This window comes from Amphibalanus amphitrite, unplaced genomic scaffold (assembly GCF_019059575.1).
Source record: "Amphibalanus amphitrite isolate SeventyFive unplaced genomic scaffold, NRLGWU_Aamphi_draft 001055F_arrow, whole genome shotgun sequence".
Classification (NCBI taxonomy): domain Eukaryota; kingdom Metazoa; phylum Arthropoda; class Thecostraca; order Balanomorpha; family Balanidae; genus Amphibalanus; species Amphibalanus amphitrite.
In genome coordinates this window covers 235,976-244,350 of record NW_024882549.1, presented here as the reverse complement: position 1 = coordinate 244,350, position 8,375 = coordinate 235,976, and positions in this window count along the sequence as shown.

Here is an 8,375-nt window from a genome sequence, read left to right as displayed (position 1 = left end):
GATTGTGATCGAAAAGAAGATGTCAATAGCTAAAGTTGCAGCTGCAAGGGTGACAATACATATAAGCTACATTCAAAGTTTCACTGTAGTCTGGCTAATCGTTCCTAAGCTTCAGAAGCAGAACATACCCATGACTGAAACCCCACATTACTTCTGCTTTGGACTGTACCTCCACGGTCGTACCAGCTACCCCGTCCTAAAACCAGAAACAGCCGCTCCTCGTTACCGGCCGGACCACGGTACTGCGGTCCTATCTGAAACATATACAGCGTCAGCCGCTCCTCCCCCGGTATACCGGGCGAACCGTCGCGGTCCTACCCCGTCCTAAAACAGCCGCTCCTTCAGTACCTACCAGCCGGACCACAGTACTGCGGTCCTATCCCGTCCCAATAGATAAACAGCCGCCATACCGGCCAAAACGCTGCGTTTCTGTCTCGCCATAGTCCCTGACGCGCATACACTCTATACCGGCCGAACTAATGCACTGTTTCTGGATGCTATGCTTCCCTGAGCCGACGATTGGATTGGTTTGACTCCATTGGTATTCTTCATACTGGACTTTACGGGCATCCCCGGGCATCCCCGGTCCATCCCCGGTCCTACCCCGCTCAAGGCCTTGCAGCTGCGTTGGATGGGAGCAGATTGAACTGCGCGTCTTTCGAACAGAAGTTATAGTCACAAACATCGTGCAACATTTTTCGGATTCAGGTTTTTTAAGCTTGTCTAACTAGTCGCTTGAAGATAGGGCCTTGACTATATGGCCTTGGGGCCTTGGCTTGAAGCGCTTTGATGAAAGCGGATGTGAAGCGTCAATGCATTTAACAACGGTCAACTGAAAATATCAATATCATCTTACTCTTGACTTTACTTTTTGACCTTCTATTCACTCCTATTCCTTGTCTCGCGCCGTATTCATTTGTGCACTAAAAGCGATCCGGCAGGCTTACAAATCTGAATATTGTAGTATTCAACTATGCAGTAATCAATCGGAATTTCGCATCCGTGAGCCCAATTCAACTTTTGTTCAGTCGGGGCGTTCCACGACAAATCGACAAATAAAAATTAAATTTGCACCCTCATATTTTATTCTTCGTTGAAAACTGGTGTAAGGGGTTGTGATGGCGGGGAAGCCAGCTGTGGCAAGGATTTTTTTCTTCGAACAACGGTTTCCGAGATATAGCCTCGGGCAATTCCTGGAGTTCGCGCTGCAGCCCTATGTTAAGCGGCCTATAACTCAGAAACTATTGTTTTTTTTACGATAAAAACTTTATATGGTTCAACACACAATCAACCAACAAACATTTTGGCTATCTCGATTTTCAATTTTTGAAAATTTTGATCACGTGACCTTTTGTCCTATTTTTCGAAGAGTGACCTTGATATTTTCCCCACTGAAAGTTGCAATTTTGTCTGATGACGATTAAAGCCTTATCAAGTCATTTATATGCGATAATAAAAAAAGTGGTTATCGCCCTGCGTTGACCTCAGGTCAGGTCATTTTTATGACCTGTCCATTATTACGAGCGGGAGCGACAGCGAGATCTCGAGAATAAAGCAAGATAGCGACAAGTGGTAAACGGTAAAGGGTACACACGGATAAGGTCTATAATTTTTACTGAGGTCATTTCAGGTCAGGTCAAAGATGACGTCACAGGAGCTAAAAGGAAGTCAAAATAGCGGCACTATACATATCTATGAAGTTTTTCTCGAATAACTTTCACGGTATCCCACCTAGGAACAAACTAATAGCACCATCGTGATCCTCTCGTCGATCCGCATCGAAACATATGTATGTTGAACTCGAAAGGTCGAAAGGTCAAAAGTTGACCTAGGTCACGTGACCTAAGGTCAACTTTCGACCTTTCGACCTTTCGAGGTCAAAATACATATGTTTCGATGCGGATCGACGAGAGGATCACGATGGTGCTATTAGTTTGTTCCTAGGTGGGATACCGTGAAAGTTATTCGAGAAAAACTTCATAGATATGTATAGTGCCGCTATTTTGACTTCCTTTTAGCTCCTGTGACGTCATCTTTGACCTGACCTGAAAATGACCTCAGTAAAATTATAGACCTTATCCGTGTGTACCCTTTACCGTTTACCGCTTGTCGCTATCTTGCTTTATTCTCGAGATCTCGCTGTCGCTCCCGCTCGTAATAATGGACAGGTCATAAAAATGACCTGACCTGAGGTCAACGCAGGGCGATAACCACTTTTTTTATCGCATATGAATGACAATTGATAAGGCTTTAATCGTCATCAGACAAAATTGCAACTTTCAGTGGGGAAAATATCAAGGTCACTCTTCGAAAAATAGGACAAAAGGTCACGTGATCAAAATTTTCAAAAATTGAAAATCCGAGATAGCCAAAATGTTTGTTGGTTGATTGTGTGTTGAGCCATATAAAGTTTCTATCGTAAAAAACCAATAGTTTCTGAGTTATAGGCCGCCAAACATAGGGCTGCAGCGCGAACTCCAGGAATTGCCCGAGGCTATATCTCGGAAACCGTTGTTCGAAGAAAAAAATCCTTGCCACAGCTGGCTTCCCCGCCCACCACAACCCATTAGACCAATTTTAAGCAAAAAATAAAATATGAGGGTGCAGGGCACTTGTCGATTTGTCGTGGAACGCCCCAGTCATCTCATTCATCCCGGCTGAAAAACTACGATTTGCGTGGATGCTGACTGCTGTTGTTTTGCGCGCATAAATGATGAAAAGAATAAAAGATCGTCGGCGGTTTTTCGAAAATAACTAAAGAGTTACACCGATGAAAATACTATTTATATACCTAGGTACACTGGAAAAAACCGTGGATGTGTTTAGCTTAACTATACATACGTATCCCTTGATATCTATGCTGGGTCATGGATGACCTTTTCTGTTCAGCTCATGACCTTTGCCTTAGATAAATTTTCAAGTTGACATTTGAAAGTTGAATAATTTATTCGACGCGTTTCGACGAGAGGAACACGATGCTGGTAAAATTAATGAATACCTAATGACGTACAAGCTCCGTGTCAAAATGCATTGTGGAAATAGAGGCAGGTATTCCATTAATCGTTACTTATGACGGTTCATTCCTATCGAAGCGTGCTATCGAGGCAAAATGATTGACCTTGGGTCAAATATACCAGCAAAGGGCCTTTAATCGAGCTCAATCGAATGTATTTTTTACGGCGCTGCACCTATATGTTCGTTCACTGATAACGCACCTATTTAAAAAAAAGTTGAATCCGAGGAATTTTACCTGCAATTGATTACCCAGTGGCGCGGGAACAGGGGGGGCTAGCGGGGGCTGAGCCCCCCCCCCAGCTTTTCGGCTGGGGGGGGGGGCTCGTAATGTATTTGAGCCCCCCCAGCTGGAGGAATCGAAATCGGAAATCTACCAACAAAATTTCATAGATTCATACATAGGCGCGGGAACCGGGGGAGGGGGCAGTGGGGTAAGCTTGCCCCCACAACTCTGCGGCCGTGGGGGCGGTGCCCCACAACGTTTCATGAGGCCAGGAACCGTTGGGCAGCTTGTCTTCCCCAAATTAGGGGTTGTGGGTCACAAAGGAAGAAAGCATGTAAGTGAAAAATCCACCTATTTCATTGGCTCGGCAACTCATTTGGCAGATTAAAACCTTTACTCCAGGTTGCCAAAACGGTAGTTTCTTCACTCAGCTGAGACGGAATACCTCACTTTTTGAAAATATTTTCGTGTTTTTTTTTTTTTTGTTGTTGAAAAGGCCAAGGTCTGAAAAATAAGTGGCCTAAAACCGGTGAGAAAACTAGATTTGGGGGTACCCTAGGTTGATTTCTATTATGGTTCAGCCCCCCCCCCCCCCCAGTCTGGAAGAAGTTCCCGCGCCACTGTGATTACCTGTTTTGATCTGACCTTTCACCCGACCTGCTTCGCGTATCTCAGTCGATAGGTGATCCAGGAGCCGATTCAGAGGGAGAGGGGGTGCTCAACATCCCCCCTTCCGGCAAGGTATGTAAATCCAGGACTCAGGAGCCTCAACGGGGCGGGGGATATCTTCATAAACGTCTGGTACATAGCTGTTCTGTTTTATCATTTTGTTTAGACATTCGATGTACATAAATGCGGAATACATCAAGGAACCCAGACATTCGATAAATAGAAAAATGAGAATCATTTACTTGCCTGATAGGTCGGAACTCGGATGGGCAGCCTGACCTTAACCTGTGCTTGGTTTGACACCCGCGCATGACTGGGGTATATTCCATAACGCGAATGGCTGGGGGGGGGGAGGGGGAGACGGTACAGCAGAGCCTTCCCTCCTATCTCCGAAAGTACTGGTCCGATTTCCAATATTCAAGCGGGGTGTGGAAGCCCTGAAAAAACTGTCGAGCGAAACGTAATTTTATTGACTCGAGGTCACTGATGCTGTCACAGGTCAGGTCAAAGTGAAAGTTATTTACATACAATTAGGCATGATCAAACTTCGGGCTCTGTCCGCCGCCATATAAGTCACGTCACATCAAGTTTATATTTGGTTCATTCATAAATGTACGTAAAAGATACCCTGTGGGTAGGTACCGAGGCTGTACGCAGTCTCTCATGAAAGTACCGCGAATCGGTGCGGTGGATCCATCAAACCCGACCGAGGAAGGGCTGCTAAATTTGAGAATCGCCGAACCAATTCGCTGACTCATCCTGATCCATTTCACTGGCAATTGGCTCGCTGACTCAAACTTAGCAGCCCTTCCTCGGTTTGGATTGATGGATCGACCGCACCGATGCGCGATACTTTCAAGAGCGATTATTTGTACTCGATATGTTTCTTGTCAAAGCCAGGTCAGCTTAGGTCACAACTGTTGAAGGAAACTTTAGGTCCTGTACATATAGTTCATGCGACGGATGTTTCATGTTTTATTATTTATTTTGGACATATGATTCGAAAATAGTACCAATCGTCTGTACCGGCTGAAGCCACTTTCAGCAACTTATACATGTATCGGTCAGGTAAAAAAGGTCAAATTTTGAAAATGGAATGTTTTAACCAAAAAGGATCACGATGGTGCTACTTTTGTTTTGGTGTATGATATCTAGTGCACTGAAAATTGCATTTGAATTATTGGTGGTGAATAATTGACCACGGTAAGATGTTAAAGTGCATAACATAGCCGTTTTTCTCAGATATCGGGCTTGAACTCTCTAGAGTCTAGAGAAGTCATCTTTATGTGTTCTATCATACATGTACCGGTTTTTCGAGAAGTCAAAATTTTATAGGTCAAATAAAAATGAAAATAAATTAATATTATATAGGGGAAAGTGGGTGTATTGCGCCCTCCTAACCAATTGCGCGGCGCCCACCGCACGAATTCAACGGCTTGTTTATAATTTTGTGTTCGAATTCATTATTTTCGCCACTGGATAGTTCATTTTATGGCCCAAGCTCTCCGATGAAGTTAATCAGCACTCAGCAGGGCTCATTACGCCATCAAAGATATTACGCCGTTTTCTTAGCTTTTTTTGCAGTACCTATTTGAACCGTTGGCTATAAAAGCATGCGATACGTGTGTGATTTTCAGAGTGATATTTAGAAAGAATAACCCTTTTTCCATTATATTTCGCTGAAACAGTAAACTTCCTTCAGCATCTTCTATGATTAAGTATCTACGCTTTTATTAAAAAGTACCTCAATTTTAATTGCGCCGGGGGGGGGGGGGGCAAATAGAATCATGGTGTAGCTATTGTACTACGACAGTATGAATGCATCATTAACTGATTGCAATAAGGAAGGATTTTAATATCAGGCAGGGGAGCAGCCCGCTGTCGTCAGTCTGCAAATTATTTCTCTCGTCAAACTTATAATGCAGCTGCCATTTAGGCTACGAACTTGTGGTGTAATTGACAAAATACGGCATTTTCATCACGGACTCAGGCGTGAGAGGTGACAGCTATGATAAAAAGGTAAAAACTGATGTCAAAAAGTTGTTGAAACGATAAAAATAATTAATTTTGAGAGAAACGATTGAAAATTTAACCGTATATGCGCATACGTTCACATATATCATTCTAGTTGGTTACATTACACGTTTTCGTGGCACTTTTACAAGCATACGGACACATGTAAAGTTATCTACCTGGGCAAAAAACATCGCGATTTATATCTACATTTATTATTTATCCAGCCTGATTAACATTATAAATGTTTAAGTAGGCCGCAATGACATCTGCCGGGGTGTATGCATTCCGTCTCATTCGCTTAGCCATGTTAAAGTAGGGCGCAGTTGGGTTCTAATTGCGCCATCCCCCTGGCGCAATTTGCAGCAGTTGCTGGCAAATGCGCCCTTTTGCATGTTTCTGAAAAAGCAGCTGTCAGAAGCAAACGAAACATTCTTAATTGATCGGGAGGCTCTTAAATCGTAGCCAATGAGTTCCTCTTTGAAATGGTTACCAGTGCATGCTTATATCTCCAGCGGTTTTCTTACAATTAGCGTTTTTTCTTAGGCGGCGCAATTCACCCTCCGTCCCCTATGTATAATTTCAAAAATCCAAAACTTTAAAATTCCAGATTGCGTCTTGATAGCCATGTGCTTCCTGCATCATGGTATGCGAGTAAACTGGTGCTGGCTTGAAAACATGGCCCTTGAGAGTGATATCCGTAAACCCACGTTTTGCATCAAAATTGGCCGAACATTACGTCACTCTGACATCATTTCCGGCCGACCTATAGCAGGTCTTTTTATGTTGCCATTGTTGCCGAAGATACTAAAAGTTTCGTGTCGATGCGTGCCGTCCAGCAATTTGAAAGATATTGCGAAAATAACGGGAGTGAGGCTCTGCAAATCGGGCAGAACCTATTCCGCCCTCCTTATGATGTAGAAACATCAGAGCTTGACCTTTGACCTGACCTTGACCCGAAAGTTCACCTCAATCTTGAAATCTAAAGAAATATTTTGAGAAGTTCTTGTGGAGAGCCATCGAACGCTTCCTCGCGGAGCTCGATACGACTATTGGTTCTCGAGATAGCACGTGGGGGGGGGGGGAGGGCGGGGATATGACCCCTCCCCAGGCGCGGGCGTGGTTACGGAAATATCCCAGGCGCCGGTCTTTAGTTCGAGCCAAGAACTTTTAAAATAACTGCTAGACGTTGAGCCGTTCGAAAACGTCTGACGGACGATAAACAATTTGCTAAACGTCCAGCAGGCAGCTGTTTTATTAACTTACTTCTCCGGTCAAATGCTGAATGAAGGAATCGAGGTGAGCGATGTAGGAGAAACCGGAGAAAGAACCATTACCTGTACCCCGCTACTAACATATGTAGATTGCAACGCTCTGCGGGAGAGGGAATGAGCAGTGAACCTCCCCGTCAACTCTGCTCCTGGGGCTGGGACACCCAGCGAAACGTGGTAAACGGCCAGCAAATTTAGCAAAATGCTCAAAATCGTCAAGAAATTATCCCAGTCATTTTTGCGTCTGGTCACCAAAGGTCATCGAAGGTCAAATCTATTTCGATTTTCGACAGGCCTTGTCAAAGTTCGATGCTCTCTGACGAATCGGCGCGTAACTCGTAAACGAATAGAGAGAGCTACGGCGCCGCGGCAAGGAGCACTCGATAAGATTGTTCGTTATTGCTCTCGCTACTATGTCTGCGGCATCAAATTTGACCTAGATGAGGTCAACGAATAACGATTTAGTATTCAGAGGGAAAACTGTCAAAATTGTACATAACAAGCGTTAATTTTTAAAACAATCGTTTTCTCGGTGCAGCCACGGTGACTCGACTAGCCACTAGGTGCACCACGGTGACTGTCAATAGGTGCAGCTACGTCGACCACTTGCTTCCGTCACTTTCGCGAGTTTTGGTCACCTGACGTTGATTTGAAGTGCTCACATTTACAGATAAGATAAACTAAACTAATCATAGCAAAGCACGAAGCACATACGTTCAAAGATATTCGCGGAAACCGTATGCAATTTTATGTAGCCGTTTTGTTTTTACCAGGGTGAATCAGACGACGCAGACATTTTATTTAGACATTCCGACTGCTCCGGCCTCCGCCATCAGCGACAGAGAAACAAATAACCGAGGAAGAGGTCAATCAAAGCACCGCCGATAAAATGATTTAATCAATCTGGAAAAATACGTTAAAATACATCTACAGGCTAAAAAAGCATTTCTTCCCCTCCCGTTCAGTGTTCTGTCGGCCATTTTATGAAGTTTTTAACGGCATCGGGCATATGGTCAAAAGTTACTACGGGGGGGGGGGGGGGCAATATAAATCGGCAACCGGGAACACGTCACCATTCCGAGTTCTCAGCTCCCCCTTTCCCTGTTCCCAGCCCCTCCCCGTCCTCGAGCCACAACGGCCGGCCGCCTTTCGCGGGCAGGCTGTGTGAGCTGAGTAGACGACCC